At 38.7% G+C, this 21,473-nt stretch overlaps 1 protein-coding gene across 1 annotated transcript in view; it reads left to right on the forward strand.

Annotated features, from left to right (window-relative positions):
* The first annotated feature begins 11,245 nt into the window (after positions 1-11,245).
* The window catches only part of TOM1L1 (target of myb1 like 1 membrane trafficking protein), a 428,506-nt gene continuing 418,278 nt past the window's right edge, over positions 11,246-21,473 (forward strand). Inside the window, exon 1 of the mRNA XM_013178890.3 lies at positions 11,246-11,350. The gene's annotated coding sequence lies outside the window, so the exon portion shown is untranslated. The remainder of the gene's footprint in view (positions 11,351-21,473) is intronic.

Raw genomic sequence — 21,473 nt, forward strand, 5'->3', positions numbered from 1 at the left:
TCAGAAATGGGGCGTGTTGCTTTTATGATATTAGGCCTTCTATTAGCAGGGGAAAATACTATAAGAAGTATATAATGTTACAAAGAAGACACTGCAGGTTTTATGAAATCACTTCTAGTTTCTTCCAAACATAGATAACCATTGACAGAATTATTTGGTAGGGTCTTGTTTATCATTGTGCTCTTCATGCAGTTACCAATCAGAAACAAAGTCCTAGATACTTGCCATGAGCCTTGAACATGATTTGGGCTTGTTGCTACTGCCCTTAAGAAGCCCAGACTTCCACTAGCTCTGGTAAGAACTCCTAGGGAGAGCGTGGGGTCCTGGGGTGTCTGCGTATCCCCGTGCACTGCCACCCCTGGTGGCACAGCTCTGGTTTCATTGATGCCTTAGATACTCGATGAAGCTGTCATAAGTGAGCAAGCTGGCTTCTCCCTCCCTTCCTCTCTCAAAATTTCTGATGAACTGTTCTATGCTGACCCTGAAGAGACCTGAAGCGTATTTGAAAGGAGTACTCCAAGTGTGATCAGTGAATACAATCCTGTCTTTCAATGTCCTTATGAATACTATAGGATAAAAGGAAGTGTGGGTTTTTTCTTTCCCTTTTCTTTCCATAACAGCAATTCTTTGACTTGAGGAAGTGAAGCTCAAACTTATTTTATGCATTGCTTTCATCATCTGTGTAGCACCAGTTATTTTAAATGTGCTGGATTTACATCTCATGTAAATGCATAAAAATAGGAGACTATATCCAAAGCTCGATAGAAATTCCATTTCTTACAAATCAAACTATATAATTTTTCAAAAGGGTTAGACACAAAGTGATAGTGACATTCTTATCTTAGTAATTTAACAAGCTATTCTTTCCCCACCCTCTCTGTCATGGTGGCCACCTCATTGACAATCAGGGTGTGATTACGCTGGGAGTAGGACCACGGGCACGAGACTTCTCCAGCAAGAGGAGCATTATTCGAGAGGATTTAAAGCATCTGAATGGCTGCAGATTGGCCTAGAAAGGGGAATAAACTTTTTTTTTTTTTTTTGGCTTAGGACCTATTCTAAGCCCCAAATTGGATACGGACCCCCCCCCACACACACACACTTCTCTATTTAAGATACATGCTCACGATAATCATATGCTCCCTTCGGTGCCAAGTACCAGTCATTGTTCTTAGTGGCCTTTGGATCAGGCCCTAAACCCCACGGCAAAGGAATTGCCATTTGACCGTTCATACCAAAGGAATAATTCCAGCTCATTAGTATTATTTTATTCAGTCAGAATCGCTGATATGTACCAGATGCTTTGCACCACTCTGCAGACACAAAGCAAATATAAACCTGGTGAGGTTGGGTTTATGGCTGCAGCCTGTTGGCAGGATAATAGAACCCAGCCAAAGCATGCAGGTAGATGTGACCTGCTGTTAATTGAGATAGCAGTAATCAAAGATGTTTATGCTTATTCTTCTCATGGGGATGTAATGTCCAACTAATAGTTTTTGGGAAACATTGTGCAAAAATGGTGAAAAGATAGTTGAAATCTTGTATAGTGCCTATTGAATTTGAGTTAATTGTGGCAAGATTATACCTTGAATTGATGCATGCAGAAGCAGTGATGGAAATGCAGATCTGGTCAAATGCCACCACCCCAACTCCCAGTTACAACTGACAGCCAGTTCTTCAAACACTTGCTTTTCTGCCTAGGGCTTTACATGTGACAGACAGACTTTCTATGTCCAGCCTGAGACATACTTTTGTTTTAGCCTTAAATTTCCAAAGACAGCATACTTTCTTCCATGAGGCTTCCTCAGGTGTTGGTATTGGTCCCCTAGTTTCTTGCAAACTTCCTGGTGGGTTGCTGAGTTCTGGGACATATTTATCCTTTCTATTGGGAGCTAAAACAAGACTGCATAAAAGTTCTTCAAAACTTGATGCAGCAAATCTAATTTGTAATCCAGGAATGGGGCTATACCTGCAAGCAGTGCAGATGTCTCACCTGGAGTGTGGATATGTAGAAAAACTTTTCAGAGGTTTAAAACTGTCATTTCTCACTATCTATCTTTCGGCTATTGCATTTTTCATCCTGTGATCATTCATGGGTGAAATACTAAGCTTCTCTCTAGATCAAATAGTTATATATATATCGTCCATAAAATAAGAGACAATATTGTTCTGCTGACTGCAGTCTTGAATGCACAGAAATCTGTGCTAATTCTGAGGATTCGGGAGTCCTAGTGTGGAAGTTGATTCTCTAGAAATCAAAATAAGAGCTTACTTGAAGGAAGAACTTGTTCTTGCTGAGAGAGAAATCAGTTCTTGGTTTTGGCCTACTATATTGAGAGGCAGGATAACAGCATGAAGTAGGAAAGGTATGCTATCCAGGTATGATGTATTACAGATGGTAAGGCTTCGGAAGATTTCTTTCTCACTTTCAAAACTTGTCTGTCTTTGTTTTGGCCCACTCTCATGTTAGTAAGCATATTGACTAACACAGTGGGTGTCTACCAAGAGAAATCAGGTAGCTTAATTTTCTGGTGTCTGTGGTTAGAAGTTAAAAGCATATTTTTCAGCCCCCTGGAAGTCATTTTGTAATGTGATATTGAAGGAACACAAGATCTACAGGTATTCCTGCAACTAATTTTGGCAGAGAAATAGTACAGAGGAAGCAAGCTGTCCTTAAAGCACATCATACTAGGTTGAAAATGCAGGAGTCAAAAAAGATAAAAGAACTCTGAATATGGGTAAAATCCCAGTGGGTGTTGAGATAGGAACTCTTTGGGGACTGAGTTAAGTTATTCATCTCCATCTACTGTTCCACAGAAGATACTAACCTCATGCAGATTTTTGTGTTATTAATATTTGTAATAACTTCCCTCATCCAGAAGAAACATTTAGCAAGAAGCATAATTCTGTGCACCTTTCTCAAACAATGTTCCCATTAATTTAATGTGGAATATGGAGTTAAATCTTCATGTTGTTTCAGAAATGCTGTCTTTTGAGGTACCTCTGCCTCCAGTTGACCCCCACTTGTGCAAAATAAAATGCGAACCAAGAGGGACTGAACACCTAAACGGGATGTGTAAAATAGCAAAAGGCTCTTTCTTTGAAAAGAATTCTTCCTACAATTCTGTCAGTTTTTCTCACTATAGAAATGGATTTTCAAGACACAGGCAAGGAAAACTCAAGTTGTATGGAAAGAGGTTTCTTCGTGATTCAGGTTCTGATTCAGATGACCTTTGAAAGCAAAGAATGGTCTATGTTGAAATCTGGCATCTTAGGCAGAGGGAGGAGAACTTCTTAGTCACTTGATACTACAAGAATATTTCATGTGGTTTAGAATAACACTGTAACGTTGGTACCTTTCTAATGGTTGGAGGACCTGTCTTACACTTCACATGGAATAGTATGTGAGCACCACCACTCTGCAGACTTAAATATAGTTACATTTCATAGAGAAAACTGAGTTCTGGCTTGGGAAAAAGGAAACGTTTCTTCTGAATGCAGTTCCTACAGCAGCCTGGATCCTGAGTTTTTCTTCCTGGTAATGTCTGTACAGCTGGGAAAGGTCACTTATGATGTGAAGCCTGTCTCTGAAATCATGCACATAGTTTAAAAATTCTGCCACTTGTGACTTAACTGGGAGTTGCATACCATCTGGGGGGAGAAAGAAGCAAATACCATCCTTTTGAGCAGAACATGTCCTTTTCATATTAGGTTCTATAATACATTGAAAGGTTTAGATTTTAGACTAGTAGTCTTGCAAGGAATAATAAACCATCCAAAAGAGACAAACCATTCCAATTTAGGAAAAATATGATGTGTTAAAAGTAATTCTATTAAAAGGTGCTCAATCTGCTTTATTGTAAGTTTCATTTCATTATTGTTTAAACCTTCATATATAGGTTTATATATATTTTCTCTCCCAATTTTCACAGAAACAGATGGTATATGTCTGACAATCGATCTGTCCTGAAGTGGCAGAGTAAAACACTTTTATTATAGCAAAAATTATTTAGAAAACTCCTGAGCTCACCCTTTTGTGTACAAAATTGACTTTTGGTGCAAAGCAAGTTTTATTGCTGCTTAAACTAGTATTGATCAAACTATCAAAGATTGTGTTATGGTTTGAGTGGTTGTTCTCAGAGTACCTACAAGAATGATTTTTTCTATCTGAATTCTGCAATCAATCCTGATCCTGTTGAATATCTTTTTTTTTTTTTTAAACTAATTTTAAACATGGTTACTTCTCTGACCTTTTACAAGATAAAAGGATAATTTGAAGTAGTGTTGCCCTTTTTTAATTTCCTCTTCTGAAAATAATTAATTTAAATGTTAGAAGCCTTTCTGCACACCTTCAGGGCAGCTTTAATTTTGGAACTAAAAGGGCCGCTTAAGACTCCAGTTATTAGAGACGTCCTTAACAGTAGTTAAGTCTTTACTTAATTTTAGTAAAAGGCTCTTTGTAAAATCTAGATGTAGACAAACTTTGGGCCCTAAATAAGTGCATTGGTTTTGATTATAGCACTTTGGCCTCTTGCCGCCTTAAGCAAAGAACTGGAACCTCATCCAGTCTCAGCTGTGCCACAAAAAAACAAACAAACAAACAAAAAACAAACAAACAAACAAAAAAAAAAACAAAAAAAAAAACAGCAACAAAAAACACAAAGCTCCAACACAAAAAGCTGTTGCACACAGCTTCTCTATCCTTCTCTATGTTAAGCTGTTTTGTAGGCTTTCAACTCCAGCACGTGTATCCTCTTCCTTTCTGCATAAATATAGTGGCAGAAACACTTTGGCATTAAAGACAATAAGTAGTGGAACAGTTTGTGACCACAGAGAAGCTAAGAGTTTGTCGCTTGGTTGTGATTAGCATCAGCAGGTTAGCAAAATGGCTCCAGGGCTCTGGGTGGAAGCATTTATTGCTAACAGAAGAGATTCCAAATTATTTATTCCTGTCAAGGAATGCTTTCTGTGAGAAGACAGATCGATTGTAGCGGAAGTATCATTGTCAGTTTATGATCAATTAGACTCACAATCTAGCATGACAGAAGTAAATGAGGAAAATACATAATGTATAGATCTATATTCTGGCTGAAAACCTGGAAGCAGCTTACATATTCTTCTAGTACAATGGAAATGATTAAATCATTACATGTGAGAAACTAAAGCTCTGGCTTTTTTTGGGAGAGAATCTCACTGTTTAGATGTATATGTGGTTTTAGAAGAGACTTAGCTTTTAGGCCTGAATCTCGGAGGTCAGCCCCATCAAGGTTCATTTTCTCCCAAAAAAGTGGGTCGGGGAAGGAGAGAGGTATTAATTACAGTTAAAATCTCCGGAGAGCTTTCTCCAAAGCTAGATATACCAAGGTAAGAAAAAGGTGAACTGAAAATGGCCTGATTTCTACTATTTCAGATAGTGCTGTTGACTTTTTTAATATAAATATCGTCAGGCATCTTGAAAAAGCAAGGACTTAAACCCACTCAAAGCATTGCCTTCAAAAGCTGTGCTTTTCAAGACCATGTCTAGAGGAATGCTGACGACTGGTGCATGTGGGGAAGCGCCTGTTGCACTGTGGTGACATGCGAGCACCAGTTGCATAGTGCTCCAAAAAATGGGAATCCTGTGAGATGGACCCTTACTGTGCTCTGCTTACTTCAGGAAATGCCTGAGACTCAGTGGTGAACCCTGAGCTCTTCCATTTATTTTCAAAAATGCTTCTTAGGTTTGGTAAAATTTTATGATGCAAGAACTGTAGATAATTACTGTATAAATATTGGCATAAATTAACCAGTGCAATTTTAGCACTTGATTAATGGAGTGAGTAAAGTTACCGAGATGTATTAATGTTTGCAGATGTAGACCTTGAAATAGGAAATGAAATCTATATTATCCAAATAAAATTAGCAGGAGAGTTCACACTAGAATTGTGTAAAAGCAGAGGGGAGCTCATGTAGCCTGCGTGAGAAATCTCTTTTATCCCTCAAAGCAAATGCAGACAGCCTTTTCTCACATATAAAGGGTTAAGAGGGAATTATGCCACCCAGTGCCAGATAGAGATCTGCCCCAGAATTTTAGTCCAAGGAACAAATAATTGACCTAAAACCCCATGCTCATTGCTAAGGGGAAATGTCTGTGGTTAATGTACTAGGTACTACTTTCCCCTCACATAAAACTTGATGCAAAAGTAGTGGCAGAAGGGCCTGTGGTAGCTGGCTGTGTGTTGTTCTGCGCAGAGGGTTTGTTCCACTAAATTGACATTCAAATGACCTGAAAATCAACTTCTTTTGCCTGTGTCTTTTCCCAGATAGATCTGTAAACTCCAGATTTAGTAAGGAAAATATGCAAATATTTGTTGAGGGGAACAAATCTGCTGTTTATTTTCTGTACTAAATTGAATTTGCTGAAGATTTAACAGAGCAGAGCAGCACCTGCTAGTCTAATATTACATTAATATCAGTCGTGCAGAGTGGGGCCCTGCTTAATGACTAGGTTGCTGTTTGCCTGTGCTCGGTAATTGAGATGCAAGAGTTTTACTCTGTGCTTTGCTACGGGAGCACTGTGTTTTGTTAATCACTACCTCATTATGGTTGGATTGCTATTCAATAATCTGTTTGATAGAGGGTGTGACTGACGAACGAAAGAAGAAGGTTAGTCTGGTAACACATTTGCTCCTGACTTGTGGCTTTTGCAAAATCAACACAAAGAGCAGATATTAACCTCTGCTCTGAGGTGAAAGAATTATACTTCTGCTCTGCTGTTAAATTGGCCTGTGATAATATCAATACAGGGTTATGGTAAGCAGCAAAGCATTTCTGTTGTGTTTTGAAATTGAACTGAAGTTATTTTTTAAATTGGGGACTGAAACACTGAGGATCCCCAACAATGCTTTTTTTTTTTTTATTATTATTTCCCTTTTGAAACGGATGAAAAAGAAAAGTTATTTCCAAAACCAAAATGCTAGTTAGTACAGTAAGGAAGAGGTTGTATTTAAGAAACTCTCAGGGGCACTGGTTTCTGCTCCTGTTTTGTAGTGTTCCATTGCAAATTTCCTTTAGTTTTCCGTTAGTGAGAAGAGGTATTTTTTTCCTCAGTTATGGCATCAGTTGTTATAACTGTTGTAGGACAAGGAATATTTTTTCATTGGTCAGTGGAAATACAGTTATGACTGATTTCAATTTTAACCTCCGGATTGTAATGGTTAGACATTAACACATGATAAGACAAGACATAAGAAAGTACCCATCAGCAAAGAAATTAAGATGCAAGCTTTTTGGTCCAGTGGTATTATAGAGAAGAAAACTATGCTAAATATTGGAAATAAAATGCAATTTCCCATTTGGTTTCAACTGATTTCTCATAATTTACGTCCAGGTGATGGTGTTTCCGAAAGTCGTTGGTATCAGTGCTACAGACAGAAGGGACAGTGTGAGTGTAGAGATGGTGTGATGAGGACATTAATAAATTCTGCACAGGGAGGTTTGAAAAACAAAATAAAATGACTGAATAGAACCTTCAGGTTCCCAGGTGACTCCTTCATGGCAAGGAGGAAGTTTGGCAAAGAGTTCAGAAAGTTGGCAGGATTTTCTGAGAAGCAAGTTCAAGATGATGCAGTTCTGGTGAAATGTACAAAACCACCAGAACACACAGGTATTGCCATTATTAAATGGGAAATGTTCTTCTTTTTCTCTGGTAGTATTTCTCCTCAATTGGTCCTTTTTTTTTTTTTTTTTTTTCCTGTTGTGAAGAAAGTGTTTAATTTTCTGAGAAGGACTTCCTTGAAATGAGAACTCAATGCACTGCCAGGTATTTTCTCGGCAGGATCCACAATCGTCTAATAAAGAGTGGAGAACCTCTTGCAGTAATTTGGTGGGCTGAGATAGAAAGCATCTGATCTTATGGGGCTACTTACTCCAACATGGGCTCTAATTCTGTTTGGAAGAGCACCTGTTAATGCTGAAATGATTGTCTGGTTAGATTTCTGTAGGGCTCATCAGTGGTTTTTCTGATGCCAGCTCTGTTCAGTGCTGTGGCATGTGACAGTACAAGGATTGTGCCTGATTACAGGGAGGCTATTGAATGTTACGAGGTTTCAATCAATTCTTTTAAGCTTTGTACACAATTGTTAGATAGCGATAGGTACCTCCTGTTCCAGTGAATGCGGTCATCTAAGTAAGCTGTAAGGCGTTTCAGAGGGAAGCTAATTGATCTCATTTTAAGTACTGTAGTTTCTTGCCTGATAGCTCCCTTGTTCATCAGAAGGTTCAGACACAATGAGAGCTGTCCCATTTCTTCCTATGGTGCAGTAGGGATAGAATTTACTGCTTTGAACTCATTGTCTCTGTCAGTCAATATTAGAAATGATTAAAGATTGAAATGATCTCTTCTTGTACAAAAATAAATCCAAAGTAAAACACTGAAGTCACGTTAACCCAGCCAGTCAGTTCTATAGCAGAACTTAACGGTGTTTTTTTCAAGTTTATGAATGCTCTAACTTTTATGCTATACATACATATAAGTTTTAGTAAAATAAAAAAAGGAAAAGAAAAAAAAAGTAATTTTTGTTCAGCACTCCTTGCAGTAACAGTTTTCCCTCAGGTCAACTAATTCAAATTATACTCCATTCAGTTTTTCTTTACAAGCATATGGCATAGGTGAGAGATGGGCTAGGTATTCACTCATCAGCAATGCTAGCTTGGTCTGTTGAATCTCTAAAGGGTTATTCTGTTGCCCGACATAATGACCACCTTAAGATGCTCTTTTTTCAAGACATCTGTAAAACTACTGTAATGTAATAAAAATAATAATAAAAAAGGAGGGGTGAGACCACTTCACACCTAGAAAACAAGGCCATCCCCAAAGTAATCCCATCTTGCTAATTCTTTAATTTAATTCTTCTATCCAGAAGTACCTTTCTGAATACCAGTAAAAAACGGTTTTAAAGGATTTTAAAGATTTTAAAGGCATTTAAAGATTTGTCTTGAGGTTTCTCTGTGTATTTCACTAAAGCTGAGAGAAGACTAGGTTTTATGGTAGAAATCATTGGTCTTAAAACATTTTGGTTCAGTTCCTGTTGCCTTCATTAAATTGTTATAAATCAACATTTCAAAATAACTGTCTACAAATAACTAGATTTTTAGAAATAGTTGATGTCTTAATGTAGATATGTCATAATTTTCAAAAGTTCTTAGGCACAAAACTTTCACTAACTTCCATGCAGATTGTGGCATTAAATAATTCTGTTTTAATGAAATGTTAAGTTCTTAAAGGCTTTAAAAAGTGTTATCTCAAGTTCTAAAGCAGTTTTGGAAACCAATAATTAAGCAGTTTGTCAACAAAACTCCCAAAGGAACTTTCCCCTTTAGCTTTTATTACAATTTAAGTCTCAGGCGCTTCTAAGCTTCTGTTTAATTAGCCTCAGACCTGTACATTTAAAAACAATGAAACAATTTATTCTCATGTCCTGGCGAAAGGCTGTGTCAGCAATTTTGGATTTCTTCCCACTAAGATACAACCACTGGGGCCTTAAAGTTGGTGATTCAAGTATAGGGAAATAAACAATAACCCCCAAACCCTCAAGACACACTAGAGTAAATTTCAGTTTTTAATTACTATTGTGCTAATGGAGACTGTGATACAATAAAGAAATGTTTCCAAAGGCTGATTAAACGACTAAAGCTGAATTTCTGAAATGTCAGTTAACAGCAAGAAGTGAATGTCTTGTCGTCCTTGTAAGCACGTGTAGAAGTGTGTGTTTTATTCCGGCTGGATGGTCCAACCCAACTCCATAGAAAGGAAATTCCAGTTTTGCAGGGATGTAGAATCCGTATCTGAGAGAGAGAGAGTTTGATAGCATGCAATAAATGATAAATCGGACTGTTCCCATGAGAAAGGTTTGGCTGCCTTGCTGGGAGCAGCAAGTCGTGGAAATTCAGGAGGCCCAAATCTCCTTGTTCTTGATGCTGGCAGTACAGAGGAGCGCAGAGGATTCTTGGTCGGCTGCGCAGGGGCTGTTCCTCAACAGGAGCCGCTGCCCTGGCAGATCAGCACACAGAGATTGGCAAACAGTGGCAGAGAAGGGTAGTGGAGGAAGAACAATCCAAACTGTTTACAGATAATGGGAATAATTTATTTTCTTTACAGTCTGTTTAAATTTTCATTAAACTTGAGTCCTTTCTCTCAGGTCTAGATTACTGTGTACTTACAGTCAGCTCTGCCACCAGGAAGGAATCTCATTTCTATGGAAATTAAAACCAGGTCTTCAATCCAGGATTAAAGCAGAAATATATCTTTGTTTCAAAGACCGCTACAGTAAATTGTCTTTATTTAAAGCTGTATTTCCAACCTGTTATGTTAATTACATTTTTGGTGATGACACTATGAAAGTGAATTGTATAGTCAAAAAAGATTCCTCTAATGTATTTGATTCACTATCACAATTTACTCTTGGGTAATAAAAATTAATTCCTGCTATCTTCTTCCCCCCCTCCTTTGATTACCATTTTGCCTTTTTTTTTTTTTTTGTCAATATGCCTGAGTTTTTTCTTTATATCCTGTCTGTAAAATAATTTGAGAGCAATGCATGTATGCTTATTTTGCTCATTTGGAAATTATTCAATTATTTATTCTCAACCTGACATGAACCTGGGGGAGAGAGCTTGGAAAAAAAAGAACCTGTAAATCCAACTATTTTCACTAAACTTTATATTTGAGGAAGAAGGAAAGCTTAAACACTTAAGAAGAATAAAAAAGTGCCCTTTATTGCTGCCCATAGAGTACCAGGATAAAGAGTTTGTGTTTTTTTCCTTATTCTAGTCTTGGTTTGAAAATATGATCTGTTTAAAAGCACAAGTATGTTACCCCCACCTGAGACCAATCCTGGATAAAGGTCACCAATATATTCCAAAACAATTGTACCCCAGTGGTGTGATTGCCCTCAAAACCTGTGCTGCTGGATAACCGAGTCCCCAGCCGCTAGCAATGGTATTAATGTTCCCCGGGGGAGGCTGCTGATTGCAGCGGTATTGCTGGTGCCTGTGTATCGTGGAGCCGCAGGTGATGGACATAATGCAAAGCTTAAGTATGGCAGGTGTTGAACAGTCTTTGCCTGTTACCAGTAGCTTCAGGCTTGAGAAGTTGCACATACTGTTCTAGTGCTTCGACAGATTATAAAGAGTATATATGTGTAAATATTTACATAGATCAGAAGAAAAAGCAGCAGGGAAAGCAGAAGCTGAGGCTTCCTCAGTGCTTTTCAAGAGGCATTTCTTTCCTCACTGGAGCAAACATCAGAACCCCAAAGAAAACTCTAGGAGTGGGTGAGCAAGAGAGTGCTTATCTCATCAGGGCTACCAGGTAAATACAGTACCTGTTGGGGGTGAGGGGAGGGAGGAAGGGTGATTTACTTAACTAACAGCAGAAAAATACACAAAACAGAACCACAGTCTGTTAAAGGCCTCGCAGTTCTGATCTTCAGAAGCTTCCCAGGTGTGCACTGCTGTGATTTTTGCTAAGTTGTCAGGTCTTAACCTGAAGATGATGCTGGTTGCAATGGTTGCCTTAAAGTGGGCTTTGACAAAATCTTTTCAGAAGAGCAAAGCAGTTTGTTATTCTAATATCTGAAGTCTCCAGATGAGCAGCACTTGTAAATAATAGTAATGGAATATGGCATTTTTAAAAAGCCCGTTTGGAACTGGCTTTGTAGTCTGTGCTGCCTGCTCTGTAGTCTGGGGGTGAGCGTGTCTGTGGAGGAGGGCCACTTCCCTCTATGTACTGGCAGTGTGAAGGATCATGTATCGGTATTCACCACTTCCCATCCTTTGTGATCACTTACTGTTCTCCAGGGTTGTAGTGATCAGAAGAGTCTTAAAAACTTTGTGGGAGAGGGGTTAGGCAGGAGAAAGGTTGAAGGAAGAGGTGGGGCAGTATTGGTCTGCGTGCAGCCATGTGAGCAGGTGTATTTTGGAGCTTGGATATCTCTTCAAGGCCTTTATTTTTCTTGCATTTTGGATTCTACAAAGTAGATTGTGCTGATTTTGCCTCACCCTTGTACTGCAGTACAAGTGCAGGAGTAAAGGTGACGAGATCTAGCTGCCAGGGCTTTAATAACTTACAGCATTGCTATCTTAGAAAGTGGCCTTTCCACGCCTAATTGCTACAAATAACTTATTCTTAAAGCCACTCTAGTGGGGTTTTATTTACAATGTTTTGTTATAGGAGAAAGACAAATGATTCCTGACCAGCTTTATACCTGTGACTTCCTCCATAAATTTATTGTCATGTTTAATTGGTCTTGTTGAAACAATTAAAATGAAAGAAAAATATGCTGATTAGGTGGAAAAGTCCAGTAGGGAAATTGACTTGGTGTTCTGTTAGGGATAAAAATAAACTGTATAAATCATACCTGATATGTTGAGAACTTGAGGAATATTTCAGTTTGGAGCCATTGTTACTCCTCATCAAGTCTGACAGTTGGGGCGTCTCCACTAATTCTCCTTGAGCATGATTGACTCTCTCACCGACTTCAAGAAATTTGAATCGATGCTGGCTTGCAAATAGATAGGTCTCCTATTTAACTGTCTGTCAATGGGGGAGCTTTTTCTTTCTCATCTCTACCATCATTAAACACATGATTATAGTATATGTATGTGTCTTGTCTTTCTACAGCCTGACACCTAAAATGTATGCTGTGTGACAATATAATTTACTTTATTATCGGAAGTATCAGCCATTCCTTAATTTCTAAAAGAGTAGTTTAGGCAACATGTTTGCTTTTGAACCTATACTGTACCTATAATATTTACTTACGATGTTTCTAAACATGGCAATTCTGATTATTAAGTGGTGGTAACAGCATTGTGCCATCTTTTGGCTGCTTGCTTACCGATAACGACCCAACTTCATAGAATTGTCTCTCAGACCAGAAATCAGAATTTGTACCGAGCCCTCCTATGAACCTATTCCTCTGGTTTCTCTGTCAGGCCAGGAACCTCCCCCTGCTTCTTCCCTTCTCCATGAGGTTTTTTGTCCATTTGGAGTTTCAAGGTGTCTCTCAGCTGTCTCCTTGTATAAGGACGGAGGGTTTTTCCTGCCAGTAGGAAAACCTGTTAATACAGACACTCATTCTGATGTTGCATACATGGAAAGGTAACCCCAACCTTTGGTTGCTCAAGGTTTGAGTCTCTCAGGCTTGGCCACAACTTCTGTATTATCCTGATTCACTGTTTCTGAGAAGAGGGTTTCCTTAACTTGTCAATTTTTATCTTGATTCACCTTGCCCCCAAACAGTAGACAAGTTTAATGGTAAACAAAGAATAGATTAAACGAGACTGGAGGTCAGGGTTTTCAGGGCAAGGTTGGAAACGAAAGGTCACAAGTAAACCCAACGTAAAACACAGTCCTGGTTTATCGTTGACAATATTTCTTCCAGCCTGCTCCTGTATCTCTCATCTAGAATTCTGTGCCATAGCCTCTTCGCAAACAGCGAGCTCCCAGGTTCACAGAGGCGTTTTACTTTTCAGAGGACTGAATACCTCTTCTCCTAAAGCAGCCCCGCTTGCATTTCACTGCAATTGGGAGTGCATACAAATGTAAAAGCCCTGGGTGGCTCTGTGAAGCAAGGTGTGTTGGGTACCCTAATGTAATCCCCCCCCTTGCCTTGGTTCATCTCTCTGTCATTCCTACCAGAATAATCACACACCGCACACAAACACTGCTGGATTTGCTCCTAGGCCCATGTTTCCATAGGCCTCTCTTCCTACCCAGCTTTGTGCTAGCTGTTCGTTATCTTCTCCCCAGGCCTGTTGAGAGGAGCGTTGCATTCGTATTAAATGTTAATATTGTTAAATTCATAATTACATGTACAGCCTGTGAAGCTCATGATCTTATCTTAAAGCTAAATAGCTTTCAAAAGAGTTGTTATACTAAATATTTGTCATTATGGTTTGTTCCTCTGTTAGTGAGTTGCTTTAGTTTGAACATGTTTAGGAGTAGGATTTTTTTCCTGCTTTCCTTTGCATTCCTGTGTTGTCTTACACTTCTCATGTCCCCAAAACACTAATCCTGAAATGTATTTTTAGGAAAAATACTGCTAAAAATAGGAAAATTCAAGAGAAAAGGCTGTGAAGGAAGAAGCTCAGCTGAAGCAGCTACTGATGCTGACTTGATGCAGCATTAGAACTGCACGTGACATAGTGACTGCATAAGACAGTGACCTGAAAGGTATCTAACGACACACACACACAAAGCTGGATCTTTTAAATTCTACAAAAACTAAATGCAGAAGAGCTCACTTAGTTGTGCTTACAGGTATTCTAAATAATTCCTTCAGAAGATTTTGTTACCTTTACTTTGAGGAAAAAACAGCAAGCAGTAAGATCAGTGTTTATAAAAGAAGGAAGCCTCTGAATTTTCTTCTTCTCTTTGATTTTTAAATATACACAAGTGGTCTAGACAACTTTATTATCCATTTGATGACCTTTCAGTCAAAACAAAAACTGAACAGGCTTGAAATGTAAGTATTGCATTTTGTTCTCTTCTTTTGAATCTTTGTCTTCCTAGGCACCCACAGAATCATCTTTATTCTAACAGTTAAGTTTCCCTAGGAACCTGTAGGGGTTTTACACAGGGATTTTTCTTCACCATCTTTACTGCTCTACAGGAACCATTTCTGTGCAGAAACGGGCCAGATAATGCTCAGAGCAGACTATTCCCGTGTGCCAAGGAAATGCAGAGGCGACCAATACATACGCTGTAGGCTGAAGCAGGCACAAAAGCAATTGGGAAATGAAGAGCAGTGAAGCCACATGCAGGGTGGCTCTGCACCTTGGTTTTATTTCGAATTTACTCTGTGACATTACCTCCTTGGGTGCAGCCCACAATGGGAAGCAAATTTACCCCGTTGTCCTTCTTCCCATTTACCCCTGCCGTTTGGGATGGAGGGACAGAAAGGGAAGGCGGGACCAAACCTGCATTGACCTACGATGATTTGGAACAATGTCCTAATACAGTATGGCACGGAGGTGGAGAGACTTGGACTATTCACCAGCTGATTAATGACATCTCAGAGGAGTACTGCTTACTCTAGCCTTTCTTGCAACATTGCTTTTCTGAAACCTGTTGCTTAAAATCCTGTAGCAATGGAATTTGCAGGCTGCTGCTGTCACAAAGCATCTTCACATCAGATATTTCTAACTCCCTTTGGGGCTTAAGTCCATGATACTATAGGCAACATCTCTGCCTACTGTAGAGGACCAAAAAAAAAGGTTTAATTATTGGCAATTCTCTGCTTTTGCCCTACTAAATCACATAGCTTGGGACACTGGAAACTGACTGGCTGGCAGAACAGAACTCAATCTCTGGTAATTTGCCTGTCTTATGGGTACTCTGACCTCCCCACACACTTACCCCGTTTACTTTTTAAATGACCAATTTAATCAGGCACATGTACAATACAGAAATGGGTGTGTGAATATCTAAATATATGAGAGAGAGAACTTCAGATGTTTTATCTTTCATTAGTTAATAACAGCAGTAATGACCTCAGCAGCACAGGATGTCTTTTGCAAAATTAATAACCACATGAGGGTTAATGGCCCAAGGCGATGAACTCTCTCAGACAATCATTAATCTACCTTGATGATTATTGCTTCATTACTGAACACTGAAACCTCCTTGGTGTACCAGTGAATGCCTAATTTCTGCCCTCCCTACTGATGTTCATAATGTGCCCTCTTATCTTTCTTCTGGGTATGCAGGAGAACAGGACTAAAGCTCCGAGATGCAAATGAAGGTAACCAGCAGGAGAGGTACGAAACTCATTTGAATATAGGCTTGGAGAACACGTCTCCCAGATGATTATCTGTTTTCTACCTACATATTAAAAAGAGCTTTGAGGGCTATTTTTTGTTTATGGTTTTAAGTAGCTGTAGTCTGAGAAGCAATACCATGGCTCATGAAGCAAAGGCTTTCTGAGAAGGTTACGTATATAGGCTGTTTAATTGGTTGGTCTGTGTATTTAGATAGTACCTATTAGTACAGAGTCCTTGTTTTTCTCCCTAGGAGTAGCATCCTGCAGCTCAGAGCTGCAAACATATCCCTTTCATTGCTGCTATTGATCTGAATTTAACCCTGTAAACTAGACATGGAGAAATGGAAGCTGAGACATCCTAGAGAAAACAGGCTATTTAACACAACCAGGCCCTGCCACAAACAAATTTTTATGGCAACTTAGTCTTCTGTTTTGAATAGTCTAGTTTTTTGGAGCAAGGCCAGTATCTATAGAAGGAAAGAGATCTGAAAGCACATCATCTTGCTGGCTGTGTAATATAGAAACTTGCACAATCCCACATCTAGCCTTTTTTCCTCCTTGTCAGCCTATGACAGCTGTGAACATTAACCTTCAGAACCTGTTTTTTCCTTTTTTTTCCCCCCTGCTTTATCATCTCTGCTGCCAGGATTAGTTTTAGTTGGACAGTGATTAATAAAGAGAGGGTGCTGCATAACCAGCTCAGATTTGGATAGGTAATTAGGACCTCTGGCTACTAGCTCCAAGTTAGGAGCAGCTGCAGTTCACTTGGATTTTGTAGCTGCACAGCCCTGTTGCAGAGTGGATAAATCCAGAATATATATTTGAAATTTCTCTGTGTTAGTGGGCTAAAAAACATAGCAACTGTTTACACTTCTCTTGCTTTGTTTTTTGTTTGCCTTTGTAAAACACGGGAAGCATAGACAAGCATTATTGATGCAAAGAAACTGTAATTACCAACAATTATGATTGAAGATGGTTTATTGGCGGTGGGAGAGCTCTGTAAAACTCTTCAGGAACATTCTGATACTCCACAAGTGTAGCCTGCTGACATTATGGGAGTTTAACAAAACACTGAGGCGTCTGTATCTGAGACATAACCTGAGCACTGGGAAATTGCCATTTTGAGAATTCATAACCTCAGTCTGCAAGGTGTCTTTCCTGCATTTTCTGATAGATGGAGGCAATACAAACCTTCTTAACCAAGGCTTCATCCACTCAGCCTGTCCAAGCTTTAAAGGTGATTTCCTAATAATATGCAGGAAAAGTGAAGCGCACCAGGAGCAATAGTAATGACAGCAGTTAGCGCCCACTCCGTTCTGCACATGGCTTCGTAGTTTTGGCTGTTCTTGTGCTCCCCTTTTATTAGGTAGATCTATGTACGTTGGCATCTTGGACCTCCATTAACTCATTCTTCTGTATTCCCTTGATCATAAGCCTAATGTGTGGTCAACAGCAAATTTGATGGGAGATTTTCTTTGCCCTACTCTCTAGTGAGTACTCAGTGTGTATCTAGTGATTACAAAATCTCATTCCATTACACTACTAATTTACAGGGAATTAAATCATAAACAAGGTGATTACTGAATGTTATTTATGGCCCATGTAATTATATAGCTGTCAAAGCAATGGATGCAGTTGAATTGGTTGCTGTTTTTTTTTGGTTTTTTTTTTTGTTTTTTTTCAAAAGCCTTGGTCTGCACTTTTTTCCTGGTCTACTGATTTTATTAATTGTCCACAGTTGAAAATACTTTTTTTACACTGCAAGATCACCAGCCTTTACTCTAAGAATGTAGCTGTAGCTGGTTATAATTAGCTGCAGAGCTGATGAGAAATTTTACCTATTGGGCGTGAAACCCCTTCAAGTAATGAAAAATAGTTTACTTTTTTGCGTACTGGTCGATGAAGAAAAGAACTTCAATTCCCTGAAAAATAGCTGGGACGCAACAGTAGTAAATAATGAAAGAATTGCTTGTCATAACTGTTGCTTTTATAAAAGATACCTTGTCTACAAGCTGGTAGGACGTATGGTCATATATAATGCAAGGAGTAAATCAGAATGAAAAAACTGAACATTTGCTTTTGATAAGATTATTGACAGCATATGCATAATTTTATGATGGATTAAGCCACAAATCTGTAGAGACCTACATGGAATTGCTTTTCCACAAGCATTCAACCGGTGGAGAAAGGTGATAATACAATGGCATCTCCTCTGTTTGGAAACCACAAGTACACTTTGGAAATGATGGTAAATAAATTATATTAACTAGTATAATCCACAAATAAAGAATGAAACAGCATTGCACATAGGTCTGTTAAATAAACAACTAAACATATGTAGTGTGTGTATATATATACATATATATATAGTTAAGAGTCAGAAGTCTTGTCCAAGTATTATTTGATAAGAATGTTAGGAATAAGATACAGAGAAATTACTGTGTCATTGCTGGGTTACCTTTATACCCTTCATCAGACTACATCGATAGTTTTAATTTTCTGAAAAGAATTTTAAAGGAAAAAACCACATTTCCTTTAAGAATCTCTAGAAAAGCCTTGATTTATCTTTCTTATATATATATGTATATGTGTATATATATATATATATTTCCATTTTACGTATGCCAGGGATATGGTTGGTACAGTTTTGTATTTGCTTTTCTTCTAAGAAGGAAAAATACCCTATTTGATCATTGTGTTCATGGATGCAGACACTGTTTCGGTGTTTTCAGTTTTCAGTCTAGCATAGACTTGTGTCTCCTGCTGAAGGGTGTTGAATTTTGTGCAGCAGTGCTACTCAGTGCACTAGTTCCTGTCGTCCATCTATGCAAGTGTAAGTAAGTCTTGCTCTGGGGGCAAAAAGTTCATCTTGGTTCTATTAGCACTTTCCTCTGAAATTTTCCTCTAAAATTGTTGTAACACGTCAATAACTCAAGGCTGCTTTAACTGGAGGCTAACTGTCAGTGATTGTATCATATGTCATACGTCATGGGGGGAAACAGGAGCATTTGTCACCTATTCACAAGAAGCTTGTGGCAGTGCCTTATAATTTTTTTGTTCACCTGGTGCTTAACTTATTATGACTGTGTTGAATCAATTTTGTCTGCCATGCCTGAGAAAGTATCAAAAAATAAAATCAAGATTTGACAAAAAAAATACTGATCAGTAATATCTCCGCGTGAAAACACACACACACACACAGATTTCTCTACATCCGTAAACTGTTACTAAAACTAAACCTTTTACAGTTGGGTAGCACCACGTGGAGCTCAGTCCTGTCCCACAAAAGAAGCCTGAGTCTTCAGGAGTTTGCAAACACAGAGTGAACTGTATGAGTATTGCTTTTATATATATAGAAATACAAACGTGTGTGTGTATATATATATATATATATAAGGCATAGGTAGGCACTGAAGCCTCTCTAGAGCTTGCAGTTTGTTTACAGCACGTGTCAGTGTTTAGGCTAAATGCCCTTAATTCAGCTATCAAAGCTGACATACAGTGTCTATTTATTAACGTCCCACCTTTGACCTTCCGTCCTACCTGCTTAGAGGACATTAAACACTGACTTAAGGAAATGTTTTGGTGTGGAGTTTTTAAATTAGGTTCTGAAGCAATCAACCTTTTAAGTAAACATTCTCCAGTGTACTTAGCTTCTCTGACTTCCTCCTGCAGGAGAGAGCTCACACTCTGATTCTCATCTGTTATTCCCCTTCTTACGCTCTTTTCCTAACATTAATACTAGCTTGCTAGCAATTGAAGTTTTATTCAGAAAGGCCTTTTGATGTGTGGCTATATTTGATGAGAAAGATGGCAGAAGGTTAAACAAAACAGACTTGTCTGCGTAGCGTGTTCTGCCAGACAGCTGCAGTATAAAGGAGCAATGTGTTGAACGCTTTGTGGTTGGAGATGTATTTGCAGCGTCATTTGAATGCCAATGTCCAAATCTTAGACCATCAGCTGTGCCTTTCACCTTGTGGCATGGTGTATGCTCCGGTATTCAGCAGTGATGTTTGAGGGTCATCCATCACAGAACATGTATTTGAGTACCCAGACATGGAAGAAATGTGTAAAGTGGAGCTAGTTGGTGTTAACATCAAATCTCTTTCTTAAATAGCTGGTATGAACTGGGAAGATTAAATGACTCCTTTTGGTGTAATTCCTTTGCCAGTAGTCTAACACACCTGGCCACAGACTGTTGTCACCTCTCAGTCTGCAGCCTGTTACACAAGATTTCTTCCTTTGTATTTATTTCAATATGACTGTCTACCTTTCAAAATATTTCAGATTCAAATCTGCTAATCAAGAAATCAGTCCTCTTGACTGAATAAAGAAGACGTGAGTCAGAATGAAAGACAGTAGCTGTTAATGTTAGAGAAAGGAAAGTTGACCCTTCACGACTGTTTTTCTAGAACATAAATAAATAATAAGTAAATAATAAGTAAATAAACTTTACATTCAATGATAGGTCTGAAATCTTCTGGCTAATCAAGGCACATGATAAGAGGCCAAACGTGAGCATTCTCTAACGTCACAAGAGAGTGGAGCTGGATAGCAAAAGTCTCCATTCTAGGCTGGAACTGTGCAGTTTGCAATTAAAGCAAAGCTCTAACTCACCTTGGTGGGGGGGGAAAAAAAAAAGGGAAAGGGTTATAACACAGAAAGAGTCACTGCTTTATAATCTACTCATGGAAAGCTGATAGCCTGCAAGTAGCCTACAGCATGAAGGTCGTGGCTGTAAAAGGGAGTTAAATTAAGAATCCACAGTTTTCAGGTTAGCAGTGCAGGTTGTATTTTCTTATGTGAGCAGGTTATGAAAGGCTTGTCTGAAACTGGTGAGTGGGGCCAAACTTAGATCAAGAACTTGAGTGGAGGTATTACCTGATTTCAGTGTTCTTGTAAAAGATATGTGCCTTCTCCCCAGCAATGTGAGTTGGGATAGCTGTATGTGGTGATTGCTGTTAACAAGCAATGTCTGCTAATTGTCCCCACACAGTATGGAACGCGTAATTTTCTCCCAGTCTAGACGTATCAAAGGATCTTCTGGATTGATCATTTAGTGGAAGAGAAGTGAAGGAGTGTAGTCCTAGGAAGACGGTTGGAGATCTTGGTTTTCCGTATATTTTTATTACAGCAGAAGACGATAAAGAGATGTTTCAAATTATCTTCAATTTATCTCAAAAGAAGCAAGTGACATGTCAGTGTAATAATACAAAATATCATTGTGCACCAGCAGTCTGGTCCAATTACCATGTTATATATCATGATGGATTTTGTGTTAGTGAAGCCTCAGTAGCACAGTGATATGACACAGGGAAAATGTCTGGAGAAAAACACCTATTAAAATAATTAAAAAATTGCTTGGGTTACGTACGTAAGAATGGAAGCAATCACCAAATAACCAGAAGGAAAGGAAAATATGATCCACAGTCTGTTAAAGTTGTTGGAACAGCTCTTGGAGGCTGCAATATCCAACCTCAAGTTCATAGTACGCTGTGTACGGATCACTTTTCTTCCGAGCTATGTTTTTTGGTACGTTTGTGCAGACAGACTTTTGTGTATCTGTTTTATTATTTTTCAGGATTCTTATTGATTCTGGATTTCAGGATTATTTATTGATTCTGCTAACAAAATCAGATGTTCTCTAGTGCAACAGTAAAATTGTGTACA

The sequence above is a fragment of the Anser cygnoides genome, chromosome 19 (genome assembly GCF_040182565.1).
Source record: "Anser cygnoides isolate HZ-2024a breed goose chromosome 19, Taihu_goose_T2T_genome, whole genome shotgun sequence".
NCBI lineage: Eukaryota > Metazoa > Chordata > Aves > Anseriformes > Anatidae > Anser > Anser cygnoides.